Source organism: Charadrius vociferus, unplaced genomic scaffold (genome assembly GCF_000708025.1).
Source record: "Charadrius vociferus isolate BGI_N301 unplaced genomic scaffold, ASM70802v2 scaffold494, whole genome shotgun sequence".
NCBI lineage: Eukaryota > Metazoa > Chordata > Aves > Charadriiformes > Charadriidae > Charadrius > Charadrius vociferus.
Genome location: NW_009648157.1, coordinates 541,958 through 555,604, shown reverse-complemented (window position 1 = coordinate 555,604; position 13,647 = coordinate 541,958).

Genomic DNA, 13,647 nt, shown 5'->3' with positions numbered 1-13,647 from the left:
TTAGGATGAAACCAAGGAAGACAAAAGGATAATAATTAAAGGGCCACTGGCATGTTATCTAAACTTATTTCCAGTGAAACATCTTTGAGGAAACTCCTACTAAGAGGTCTGAGCACAGACCTTCTGAAAGGCAGGACAGTCTTTTAGCACTGCAGCTAGCATGTCATTGCTTTAAACTTCTTTGAAATGTGGGTAAGTTTCACACTCAGCTTTAAAATGCAAAGTCTATGGACAAGGCTTAATTTACTTACTTTTAAAAATTTCCAGTTATAATTGATGTAACCGGTGCTGCTCCATTTGTAAAGAGGAGATGAACAACGCATCTCAGCCAGTGCTGGCAAACTATTTTCCTGCCGTCTTCTGCCTCATTCATGATTTTCCCCATCTGCTCCTTGTGGCCTTGACTCTGTTGGTCCCTGCAAGCGACCATGAGCTTTCCTGCTGCCGCCCGCTCCGGCAGCGCTCAAGGAGCAGCGCAGTGGTGGGGGAGTGGGCGGCGAGGTGGGGATGGGAGGGCTGGTCCCCAGCATCTCCGATGGGGAACGGGGCCGCCTGCCCAGCCTGCGTGCCAGGGGCTCCCCGTATCTGACCCAGGGCGGCTGTTCACAGGTTTGTGCCAGACAGTGACTGGGAGCACTGGCGGCTGCCTGGAGCCCTGTTTACACGAACAGCCCTGCTGCTTGTATCAGCGGCGGAGCTGCACTGGGATATTTTTGGCCTAAAAGCTAAGTGGGAACATATCATATAAGTGTTCTCGAAATGGGAAGCTCTCGAGAACATACCTTAGATCTGGATAGAGAATATAGCGCTCTGACTTCACCTCCGCTGTATTTACCAGCTATCTTCAGCTTTTTTCCTCCTTCCTTTGGCCAGTTCTGATAGGAAGTCCCAGGGTGCTGTTAGAAATAAATGCATATGCCTAAGAAGCCAATATGTATCAGCCTAACAAAATACCAACGAGTGTGAAAGGAAGAAAATGACAAAAATAGCTATGTAAAAATAGTTTGCTTGCAAGCAGTATTGATAAGGCCATAGGAAGAAACAACGAGAAAGGAATAAATTTTGCCAATTTAGCTGGGAGAAAACCCTTTCTTTGCTTCTCAGGAGCTAACATACCCTGGAAAAATCATACCGATTAACAAAATGAACAAAACCTCTAAATCTAATATGTTCACATCACAGAGATGATCTGGATCAGAATTCATGGATAAAGACACACATCTGTGCAATTTCAAAAAAAATAATACTAGTAGCAGAAATGTTCTTTCGGTCTTGAATTTGGTGATTATTTAGGTAAAGGCCATGCATTTGAATAACAAGTGTGTCATCCAGTGTGTATCTGCGCATTACCACAGGACCTAGAGACCACTGTTGGACATCCCGGAGCCATTTCAGGAGAGGCAGACCCAGCCTGGAGCGTAGTTTCTCTCCTCACTAGTCCATCACTTATGCTGCTCTTCCCAGGAGGTGTTGGACAAATATGTTACGCTTCAGTAGTCCAACTGTCACCACCTGCCCAAGGCCAGTTCTTCACAGGGGCATGGGACAGGGCAAGAGACTGCAAAGGTCCGTCCCGTTGGGAGTTTGGCTGAAGAGATGCAGAGCGTGACCTGGTCACTGCCCAAATGATGCTGTCTCAGCCCTTTAAGAGCTCTGGTTGCTGGACAGGCTCTGATCTCTCCATATCAAAATATTGGTATTTCCAGGAAGCAATGTTTTGTGTTCAAGCTTAAAAGTGGCTGAATTTTTTTTCTATGGTGGGAAAAAGAAAAAATAATTTGACTTCTTAAAGAAGAAAGAAAGAAGTGTGCTATATGAGTTTTCAGAGAAGGAAGAAGCTCAAAGGACCCCATTTCATCATTCCCCTATAGCACCGAGTGGTCTGCTATCCTGCTCAGGACGGGAGAGCGACACCCAGGCTGTCGTATAGTTTCATGTTATTAGTTTGATAGTCACGCAGTGTAATAGGAGAATAAATAACGTGGTGTGCAGGTGCAAGGACAGTAGATTGCCAGCATGAACACCAGCTTACCAGCACGCTTAGTGACAGTGGCAAAGGTGGAGGAATGTGACCTCCGCTGCAGTGTTTTATCTGCTGCACAGATAAATGCATCTCACCCCAAAAGCCCTTCAGGCAGCGCTCTGAGGAAATTCCTCATCAAGGAAGGAATGCCCAGAGGAGAGAGATAAAGAGGCACAGGAGGTCCCTGTAATGCCATTACCCCATTGTCCCAGCAGCAGGTGAGTGAGGCTGTTTTGTCTTCAGGAGGAAATCCCTGTGGCTCGGGACTGGGAGCACAGACATTTTGGAAATGCCCTGGCACTGCTGATGTTATCAAGGATGGCAAAGTTCAGAGGCAGCAGGTGCTAAAACACCACTCTGAAAATTAAATTTTAATCTAGAGTGGACTCAGAGAAAAATCTGGTTTGGAGGGGACCTCCAGAGGTCATCTAGTCCAAACTCTTGCTCAGACCCGGCTGAGCTTAACCGTAGTCGAGGTTGCTCAGGCCTTGGTTCAAGTGAGTTCTTGCTCCTCCTCTCCTGTTGCCAGCACCTGCCCCGCACGTGCACATCAGTAGGTGAAGAAAACACCTTCCCTCTGTTGCTGGCAGCAATATGCTTCCAGCCTTTGCTGCTGAGGCACCCCCATCCTCCCCAAGCTCGGGGGTCCCCTGAGATGCTTGCCCTTTGCCAGTCGCCCCGGCAGGCTCTGCAGAGCCTGTGTATCCCCATCTCCCCTCCTGAAGGCTTGGTGCCACGAGCAGGCTGTACTTCCACAAGGGGAAACCACCAACGCCGCCCTGACAGGCACCTGACTCTGCCCACCACCTAGATAGCTGCATCCTCTCTCAGGAGCCCTGTCCCATAAGTCAGAAGCAGGATGTGAAGCTGCTCTGTGCACCCCTCCCACCCCTCAGACTACCTGCCCCCTGGCAGTTTCTCATCACGTTTTGTGCCTCCTGGCTGAGCCAGGAGATATTTGCAGGGTGGAAGCTGCACAGGCCGTGTAATCCTTCCTCCTGCGATGCACTCCCCAAGCAGCATCAATCGGTCTGTGAAACCTCTACAGCAGCAGGTAGGAAATGGCAAAATATTTTTTGGATCACAACACTGGCAAACAGAGCAGGAAAAGAAAATTTAAAAGGAAACACAGCGACCACCAGGGTCATGTCTTAGTACTGGCACGTTCTTCCTCTGACCTGAGTAAGCATCGTCCTGCTCTGCTGGTGCCCACCCAGAACGATGCTGCAAGGATAATTCCCCTAGCCCATTACCTTGACCTGTCTCTTTGCAGCATTCCTCTGGCTCTCCATCAAGCAAGATTTACTTGTCTTTGCCTTCCTTGTCTAACCCCACCATATTTATAATCTGTCTTTCCGTATTGGTGATGGTCATGGCTACCCACCTCCTTCATTTGCTTTTGAGATTTTTCAAACAGGAGCCTCTATGCTTTGCCCTATGCTGCTCCTGACGCCTGGAGGCAACGTCCTTCAGAACCTTCATTAAATCACGCCTTTGACACGTTGTCTAACAGAAAATGGGACAGCAGTTTGGTAGCCATGTGGCTGACCTATGATTACTGATTATTCAGCAACGTTATTTCCTTATTTCCCTGGATCCCTCCATCGGCCCGTCCGTATCTATTGCAGACACATCAGGCTTCGCCTCTGAGAGTCACCCCTTTGCCGCGACCTCCTGCCTGCATGGTCTCCCTCAGCCCCGGGCTGGCGGCGTGGGGGTCCGGCCTCAGGGGGGTCCCACGTCCCTGTCAGTGGCCGGGTATCGCTAGTGACACCCCGCACCCGGGGATGTGGAGCCGTCGGGTGGTCCCGGGTGGGCGATGCCTCCTCCCTTTCCTGGACTGGTGCACACGGCGGCTGAATTGGGGGAAGCCGAGAGATCTGCTGTTTCCGTTGCTTTGTAATGAGATTGTAAATTCTCCGATGCAAGGAAAGCGCTTTTGTTCTGCCCGAATACGGGGGGGGGGGTCTGCCTATGACTTGAAGTGCCTGTTTCTGCAGTAATACAAACAATAAATAGGCCTTACCCATTCATAATTTATACTTTTTGTCATGAGCAATCAATAGAAATGTTAGGCTGGTGGCTTGACTGGCAAAGTACAAAGCAGCACCCAAACTTTTAACCAGGAGCTTTTAACCTTCTGTCAGCATGATCAAAAATAAGCTCACTTCCAGAAAAATAACCAGAAGAAAGATAGCCAGAAAGATAACCATCATCTTTCAGACTTCTAAATAATTCCCAAAGTGGGACTCAAGCTCAAAGCGTTTTAGCCCCTTTGTTGTCAAGGCACATAAAAAAGATTACTGATGCGGGAAGGAAGCGAGAAGTAGAGCGAGCGTAGATCATTTCTATCGTCCAGGTTTTGTCTTAGTCATTGTAGAAGAGGGCACTGACGTGCTCGGCAGCCAGAAACCTTCAGTGGTGGTGAGAGCTATCTACAACCTTCGTGTGGATCTGTGTGTTAGTCTTGGAAAACAAAAAGACGCAGAGCCTCTGGGGCGGAGACAGGAGTCCTTCTGTAAAACCTCACGTACAGATGTAAAATTTAGATCACCTTTTGCAGTTTTAACACACGAAGAGGTAAAATGCTTTTCTCAATGGGTCTCCACCTTTAAGAATTTTTAACAGCAGCAGCACCGTAGTTGGTCAGTCTGGTAAAATCTCTCCGCGCCTCTGCTTGTAACAGCAGGGACAATGACACAGCTGGTGTCGTTCCTACAGCCGGCCAGGCTGCCGCTGCACTTGAAATGATCCTTGATAAGATTTCAAGTGAAAGAAGGAGAGAAAGAAAGAAAGACGGCAAGGAAGCCTCCCCCACTTCAAATTCTTCAGGCTGACCTGTCAGCTTCTGTGTTACTACATTTGGACTTGAATTTCTCACCAAGGTCAGAGCAGATTAGAAGCCGCTTTCATATCTGACAGAAATACTACTCCCCGGTGAACAGGGGAGTGTAGCTCCAGCGTCTTTAAGTGGAAAGAAAAGTTCGGTCTTCTCCAGCCAGCAGTGTGGAGTGCACGGGGGCCTCCCAGTATGAACTCCGATGGGCACCAGCGGGTCATCTTCTCTCCATAATCCACATCCTCCCCCTCTCTGCTTGGATCTGAGCAGCAGACTCAAAAAACACAACTGAAAATACCAGAAAAACATAGCAAGATTTGAAAGATCATATGATCATCTCATGCTGACCAGCATTCATTTCTTTCTGTGCTGTTTGTGGGAAATAAATACTTTTTTTTTATTTTTCTAAATCATCCTTAAAAAACAACAGCAGAATTACATGCAGCCAGGCAAGGGCTTGATTTCAGGAGTGACCTCAGGACTCACATTTCCTCTTGCCTGAAGCTCAATTCACATTTGTAGGGAACTTGCTCAGTGGGAGACATGTTTTTCTTAAATGTTCAACAGCTGCATGGAAGCTAGGCAGCAGGAAAAACAGAGGGGCAGGCAAAGGATAAAAATAATAATACTGTATTCCCCCCTTGTCTTTTAAAACTCCGGTTCCCTCAAATAAAAAAGTCAGAAAGGAAAGTCTGAAAATCCTGATGTGATGAGACCGAGGCCATAAGGATGAGTGGTATGCCAGAGCTCATAAAGGAGCCTGAACAAAGCACAACATCCATAGTCCAGCCGTGTTTACAAAAATGTCTAGCTCTGCCAGAATTAGTAATTGGATGCCAGAATGCAGAACAGCTAGAGGATTTTTTTCCAGGACAGCTCTAAATAAGACAGTGCTGAAGAAACGCAATGTGAAAGCAAAAGGGATACAATTTTATAAAAAGTCTGTATTTTTGAGCAGACTGGCAAAGTAAGAGGATTTGCTGAGGAAGATGTTTGGGGAAGATGTACAGTTCCAGGGAAGGAAGGAGCCTGTACTAGTCAGCAGGTGACCACAAAGCACTGAGGGCGCTGAAGGTCAAGGTTAACCAGAGTTTTCCATTTGGCCACTTGACTTCTCCCATGTATATCCCACATGTCATTTTACGTGTCACCGACTGAGCGTACACCCCCTTTTTCTCTGCCGTAGTGATGGTCTACAGCACTACTCAGGATAATTCTACTCAGGAAAGCAGCTACTCAGGATAATTCGGAAGAAATGTTTCCCTGGTTTACCTTCCCTGTGCGGGATGCCTCGCTCAGCTGGAAATCCATCTTTGTGTGTCTCACAAACAGGGAAGGAAGGGGAAATTAAGAACGGGCAGCTAAAGAGAAAGCAAGGAGGAAAGAGAGGCAAAGAAGTCAGGAGTGGCAGAAATCAGCAGAGACATAGGGGTGATGGTTAAGCACTCCAAAGACAGAGGAAGCAAAATGCATGTAGGAGGGATGCAAAGAAAATCAGCAGGAACCCAGCGATGGCAATGAGAATAAAGGAATGAGGGGTCAGGAGGCAGAATGTTTCAAAAATACAGTGTTTGGGTTGAAAGATAAAGGCAATATAGTCACAAGAGGTTTAATCTATGCTGATGCTGGTGTTGTATCAACAAGCCCTTCCAGGCTGAAATCAGGAGTTGTCGCCTCACCTGTGTTCCCGTAGCCATTCATCAGGTGGGTGGGCGGCCTCCTCGCTCAGTGTGTGCTCCTGTGTGGTGGTGGGGAGGGGATGGAGATAATGCTGACAGAAATTAGTCCCACTTTAGCTGGCCTGACTACGGTTACAAGACCAGGCAAGCTGAAGATACTCATCTTGTTAAAAGTGATAGGTCCTCCAAAAATGCAATTAACAACTTCAAGATGTCCTTCCAGGGACCAACAAGATGAGTCAGAGTGTGCAGCATTTATCCTAGAAGGAGTTGAGGTCCCTCAAAACACACAGACTCATACTCAAAAGCACACGTGTGCCTGTCAGGACATGGAGAGGAGCATCGGCCGCATTTCTCTGCCCCCCAGGGGAGCGGGTGCTGGCAAAAGCCCAGACTGGGAGGCAGAGGGGGGCTTTGGCATTCAAATGGTGTGTAAATAACTTCCATGTGACGCTACAGAGGAGGGTGACTTGGGGACTAGAGGTGTCTCAGAGCAACACCTCTTCTGCAGAGAAGTGCTGCATGCTCCAGGCATGGCAGCAACCCTCTGAGGAAAGCGAGGCTTTGTACATGCATGGATGCTACCCCATAGCTTATTTATCATTGAATTAGAAGCTGTGAATCACCGTTGCATTTGTCAGTACAGGTTTTAGACTCATCCTGTGATGGTGGCATAAAAAAAAAATCTTTCCAGCACAATATGAACCCTCTGGCAAAGCTTAAACCCAGTCGTTTTGTATAATTCTCCTCCTGATTTTCAGACCTGTCCTCAGATTTAAGTGGCATAAAGCAGAAGCTCAGTAAATCCCTTTGGCCACTGTATCTGACAACCTGCAAACTGCAGCATTAAGGGCGTGGGCATGGCAACTATGTGATAACAAAGCTCAAGTGGACTTTATCGAAGTTTACCCTCAGAAGTAGTCAGTACAGACTTAAATCTGCTCCCAGAAAAGCCAGTTGCAGGACAGGAGCGTTCCCAGAGGACTCTCAGCGTACGTTAGAGATGTGGCCTGTGCCTGGCAGGCGTTTCTCAGCACCAGCTCTTCACAAATAGGTGCACACGCAGCGTGCAAGCCCACCGGTGGGGCAGCACGTCCCCCCATGCCCGTTCCTCGGGCGGGCAGAGCTGCCCCTGCTGCCTGGCTGCCGTGGTGCTCCCCGCTCTGGGGACCTGGGAAGGTCCCCTCTCCACCAGCAGTGGCACAGCTCTGGGTTGGCCTTCAAGCCAGAGGCCGAGAACTTGGCGCCTCCTTTCTTCATCAGCGGTCTCTTCTCAGTGCTAAAGTCATCCAAACTATACTGAAATAAGTTAGTTAGTTTTTGAAAAGGGCTGCTTTTTAAAAGTCTTTTCAAGTCTGAAGTGGTAGGCACACCAGAGAGGTGGAGGGGATAAGTGATGCTTTGCGTGGGTTTTTTCTTTTTGCACATCTTTCCAGTGACAAGCTGGGACCCTGCACTGGGCTGCAGGGGCTGAGCCCTGCGAACGACGTGTGGGGGCCTCTCTGCAACCATGTGCCCCCTGTAGAGCAGGGACCAACCTGTGTGACAAAAAATACAGGTTAAGGCTAACTTCTCTGTCAGCTTGTCATTCAGAGGTCAGAAGGGATGAGAGCAGAAGCACTGTCCTGCTGGATCAGACTAAAGTCCGTTTAGCTCAGCGGTGTGACGCTGATACTGTTCAATACCAGATTACTACAGGGGAAAAGATGTCTTGATGAATGCTTATGAAATCGCTTTGTATTTCATAGGTTATGTTTTTGCTAAGCTCTGTTGTGTAGTGGCTGACAGATTTTTTGAGGAATAAAGTGTTGCTCTTACTTTTTACCTCCCTTACTGCGCATTTTAAATCTGATTTCCAGAAACAATAAATGTATTTAGAAACTGCTCCAGATTGTGTTTTTGTGGTGTCGGGAAATAAACCTGGCAATGGAAAAAGTGATAACATCTTCTAGGGTTTTAACCACCCTCCATCTAATGTTATGATTTTGTCATTTTAATCTCTATTTCAGTGAACACTAAATCTGATTAAACTACTTTGCACATTACTTTAATTTCAAATCCACTGGCCATTTACCCCAAAAGCATGTAATAATGCGACTACCTGCCATACCCCAAAAGTAATATGAGACTGGGGTGTAAGCTAGCTGATCAGTATTTTTTTCTTCTGTGTAGACATCGACACTGCAATATCAAACAGATAGTCAGATTGCTCCTCTGTCCCAAGGGTTTTTTCACATGATTATCTGATCCCTTTCAAACAAATGGTGCATGTGCATCACTCCAAAATGCAATGTAAGGCTGCCCAGAGCCATATTTCTGCAGGTTCCCCAAAAGGCACAGGCAGGAGATCTCTTCCCCTCTGAGGGTCAGAGATGCTGCAGGAGTTGATTGCCTTTATGTCGCTGCTGCCGGCTTCCCATCCATCAGCTCTAAGAATATTTTTTCCAGGAGGGGATGGTGGTGCAGAGGTAGAAACTCCCTGTGACTAGGGCGGTGCTGGGGAAAGGATTCCCCTGTCTTGTGCTCCTGTTCTCCGGCACAGGAATAAATACCGCATCAGTGGCATTGTACATTGTCTTTGTGAGGCTTGGATAGCATCCGTACTCAGCTATGTCATTTTGTGTGGTTTTTAGCTCTGGAAATTTTTATGGGTGGAAGCAGTGCCCCTAGCTTTTACAAGAACTGATAATTTTATGATACAAGAGAAGTTTAGTTAGCTCATAACTTTGTGGATAATACATCACGAAAGAGTAAATGCAAATCTCTGACTGAGAGATGCATATGATGGTTAACTATACGTACAGAGTTAGTTAATGAGGATGTGATCTACGGCCCCAGTTGAACCATGGCCCTGCTTAAACCACGGAAGAATAGGAGTGGAAAAAGTCGTGTAAAATCATTGATTTTGCCTCTCTGGCCAAAGGGAGGATCAACTGTAACTGAGCTATTCTTGACTGCTACTCATCCGTTCTGTGTCAAAGACCTCCAGTGACGGAAACATTTCAGCTTCCTAAAATAATCCCTGCCCACCCCGCGGCGGAGCCTGGTGCCTGCACAGCGCCCCATCCACTTCTGCGGGAAGCCGGGGGTCTGCCCTGGAGAGCTTTAGAGAAAGGGAGAAGAAAGGTTTTTGCCACTCTTGGGCTGTGCTTTGAAGCTGCTCTTCTCTGCAGCACCACTCTGGTGCGTAACATCCACTGTCCCCCTTCCCTGAATTATTCTGCCTGTTCCCCACAGGCTTGCTGCTCCCTCTCAGCTGGTGGGGCTGTCGCATGAAGCAGATCCCTGAGACCATCTGCATTAGGAAAAAATACTCGGTTCCCCTGGCCAGTGGCAAATAGTACTGGTGGGGTGGTGGACTGGAGCACAGGAGGGGAATGATGTCCAGGACAGGGAAGGTCAGGATGGTTTCACTGGGTTTGCTGCCTGGGACAGTGGTCGTGGAAGGGGACTCTAACTCACCAGTTAACTAACAGCAACTGGTCTTAATATTCCAGAGATATTGTTACGCTTAATCCCAGTCTTCCAAAAAGCACCCTGCACTTCACGGACTCCTTTCTCAAGCACATGTAGGAAGACCAGACTGAGCCTCAGCCTCAATAGAACCATTTCAGATGCTTTTTACAAAAGATGCTGGTCCATGTTGTGAAGCTACCCATTATTAAACAGACCTTAAACTAACTTTAGTCATAACAACTCAAAATCATTGAGATATTTGTGAGTACCTGAATTTGCTATTTTCCCCCCCTTTCTATTGTACTTTGCATAATCTTAAAAAAAGCTAAGCTGACTTAAACAGCTTTCGGAAAGAGAGGAGGAGTACTGCCCTCAAGCCCTGCCTGTGGTGCTTGTTGGTGATGTTTTGTTCTGCAGCAACGTTTCACAGCAGAGATCTGATCCTCAGCATCGGTGTTTACAGTGGAAGAGTTGACAGACCCATAAATACGGAGACTAACAAGTACAGCTATGCTCAAAATGTTTCTTTGTGAATCACACATGCTTTTCTTATCCAAACTGAGAGAACATCGTGTTGCTAATGCACTGCACAAGGTCACATCAAATTGTGAAGTGAAAATTATTTTCTCTTTACTGGTTTATTTTCAATGCCATCGTGTCCCTGGTCCAAACATTGTTCTGCAATGTCTCCCTTGCCAGTTTTCCAGGTATCCCGTATCAGAGACATTTGTCTATCCTTAGCCAGAAACAAATGGGTTTAGGAGGAGATTTTCAAAAGAATAAAGCTTCTTTGTTTTTTTTGTTTTTGTTTTTTTTTTAATGCCACAATATTTTCTGTTTGAAAGCAAATACTCCAAGAACCTAACTATTAGGCATGTCCCTGCTTCTGACTAACCACTGCAGTACAGCTGGAGAAATTGCTCAGGTGAGAGAATCTAATGGACGGGTTAATGTAAACGTTTATTTTTGTATCCCTTCATTCTTCTGCTACTGGGTTATACGAGAGGGAAAGCAGGGTGGATTCAGCAAATGTTTACTGAGTTTGCGCCAGTTTTCCAGCATGTGTAGACTCAGTAGGAGAATCCATGGCTCTGCACTTGAGCACATAAAGCAGATGAATAATTTAGTTATTGGTTATTGAAACTTGATGCAAGATGCAAGTAAAACGGAGAAAGACGAAATGGCTAAGTACCCTGTTTTTCACGGGGCATCTGTAGTTACAGTGTAATGTCCCAGTGTAATGTCCCGTGGTATCTATCCAGGGAGGAAATACTTCGGAGCATTCCATTAGATAAAAATATGCAGCCAAGAAGAATTCCAGCAAATGATAATGCTCTGCTACAAATATGTAATGTGAGTAAAAGGCATTGTTCAGTAGGGTCTCTGCAAAAGCAATCTTAATCCTCTTAAATTGTCAGGCTCTTGATATTTATTCTCCCTGGTCATTATAAACACCATCAATTTTTTTTTTTTTTTTAAGTATTTGCAATGATGTGGGATGAGATCTCTGGAGACAGTAGAGACATGAGATAATGTGGGGTTACTACAGATGCAGTTAGTCTTCAGTGCAAGGATCTGTTTAGTGTCTGGAAGAGCTCTGATTTTATAATGCCACCCGTTTTTCAGAGAAAAAACCTTTCAGAAACTCTGATCCAATTGTTACAGAAACCAAAGTGAAAAATTAAACTCTGAATGCACAGCATAAATATTGCTCTGTGTAATTTTGCTTGAGCGACTGTTAGTTTCTGGGGACTCTCTTACTAATCGTGCTGTCTCGTGTAATCAAACATGGTAAGGAAGTGCTACATAAAATTTAGTGTCAGTATAAGTTTTTGAAAAAAAAAATGTGGTAATGTATTTCTTTCCCCTTTTTTTTTTTATTTAATTCTACTTGTTTAGGTTTTAACAACCTTTGTTGTGCTTGCGAATGCTCACACTGAAATATTATGTTGGAGCAAGGGAGCCAGAAAGGTCAGTGACTGAAAGAAGTTCGGCTACAAATAAAAATTAACCTGATTACCTACATAATCTAGGTAAAATACAATAAGTAAACACAGAGTATTATGAAATAGCAATTAAACTATTGGATTCATTAACTTTTAATAGTCCAATATATAAAGTGTTTTTGAAAAGGGGCTTTCTAATCTGGCACCTTCTCTACTCAGGAATGTTCTGCTGCAATCCAGAAATGCAGAAAAGCATTATGTGTGTCAATAGCTTAACCAAAGCAGGGGAGATGGTTGAAGATATCTGAAATATGAATTACATGAGATAAATCTGGCATTCCAGGCAAAGCATGACCATTTTGTGAAGCTAGAAATGTTAAGCTTTATATCTTGGTTTGAGAGAGTTACCGTTGACACAAACTTCAATATAATAATCTGTAGTTAACTAAGAAAAAAAATATTAATTCTCTTCAGAAGAGATGAACAGAGTTTGTCTGAAACAGTATTAGAGACCCAGGAGGAAAACAAAAGACTCTTTTTTAATGCCCATATCTTGCAGGGAATAGAAATCTGACACACTGAGAGAAAGGGTAAATTGTCTTGTCTGTGTCAGGGAATGCATAATTCAGATCACCAGCACTTAATGACAGTTTTTAACAGCAGGATTTTACCACTTTTAAAACACACTCTGAAAGCAAAAAGTTCAGGATGACCTTTCCAAATTAAATGCTAGAAGAATTTTTTCATCTGAGAAGATCCTATGGGCTTCCCACCTTCTTCAGGATGTTTGGACCTTCTTGAAAAGCTTGCCTGGTTTTGGGGACCTGGGGGGTTGGGAAAGAGGCCATCAGGTGGCAAAGCCGATGAGAAAATGTCCCATGGAGGGGCAGCTACAGGGGCAGAAGGGGACATGAGTGTTTCTACAGCTACTTTCAGGCAAAACTTTGAGATATATGAGGAGGATTATCATGTTTTTGAAGATATCTTTCAGCCCTGTCTTTCCAGGTCATAAATATCCATCTACGGGTCAGTTTAATTTTATTAGCTTGTCCAGATAAATATTAACTCTTATATTATTATTCCGCATACTTTGTTATACTCTTGTGTGCTTTGTAGTAGTTGTTATGTTATAGCCATGATAGTCTTAAGAATGTAAGCAAACCATGGGTTGTAGGGAGAAGGTACATTTTCATTAGACTAACAAATGTTACTGGAGAAAAAATAAGAAAGATTTTCATCGTACAAGGTCCTCTTCAGACCTACATGATTTTTTAAAATTAAAATACTATTTTCAATGAAATGTTTCTAATAATTATTATACTTTGTAATATAGCCTATCACATGGCCCATTTTATCTAGCTAAAATATTTACTTGTTTCTCACACGTGTATGATTATAATATTCTCATGCCTACCTGACATCTTGCACTGATTTAGTTGTCAGTTTGACCCAAAACCACTTAATTAAACTAGTGCAAAATCATTGTGACCACTCATTTGAACGACACTTTTTTGATTTGGCCAGACTCAGGTAGGCATTGGTTTAAGCTGAACTGAAATAGGTCATTCTTGTCTGATTTCACGTGGCCCTCGTAACAATATAACTGCTTTTGTTAGTTAGGCTTGGAGCTTGATTTCGCTTTTGCTAAAATACCTGTTTTAATACAAGCTTTCTTGCAGCCATAAGCACACCCGTCGTGGTACG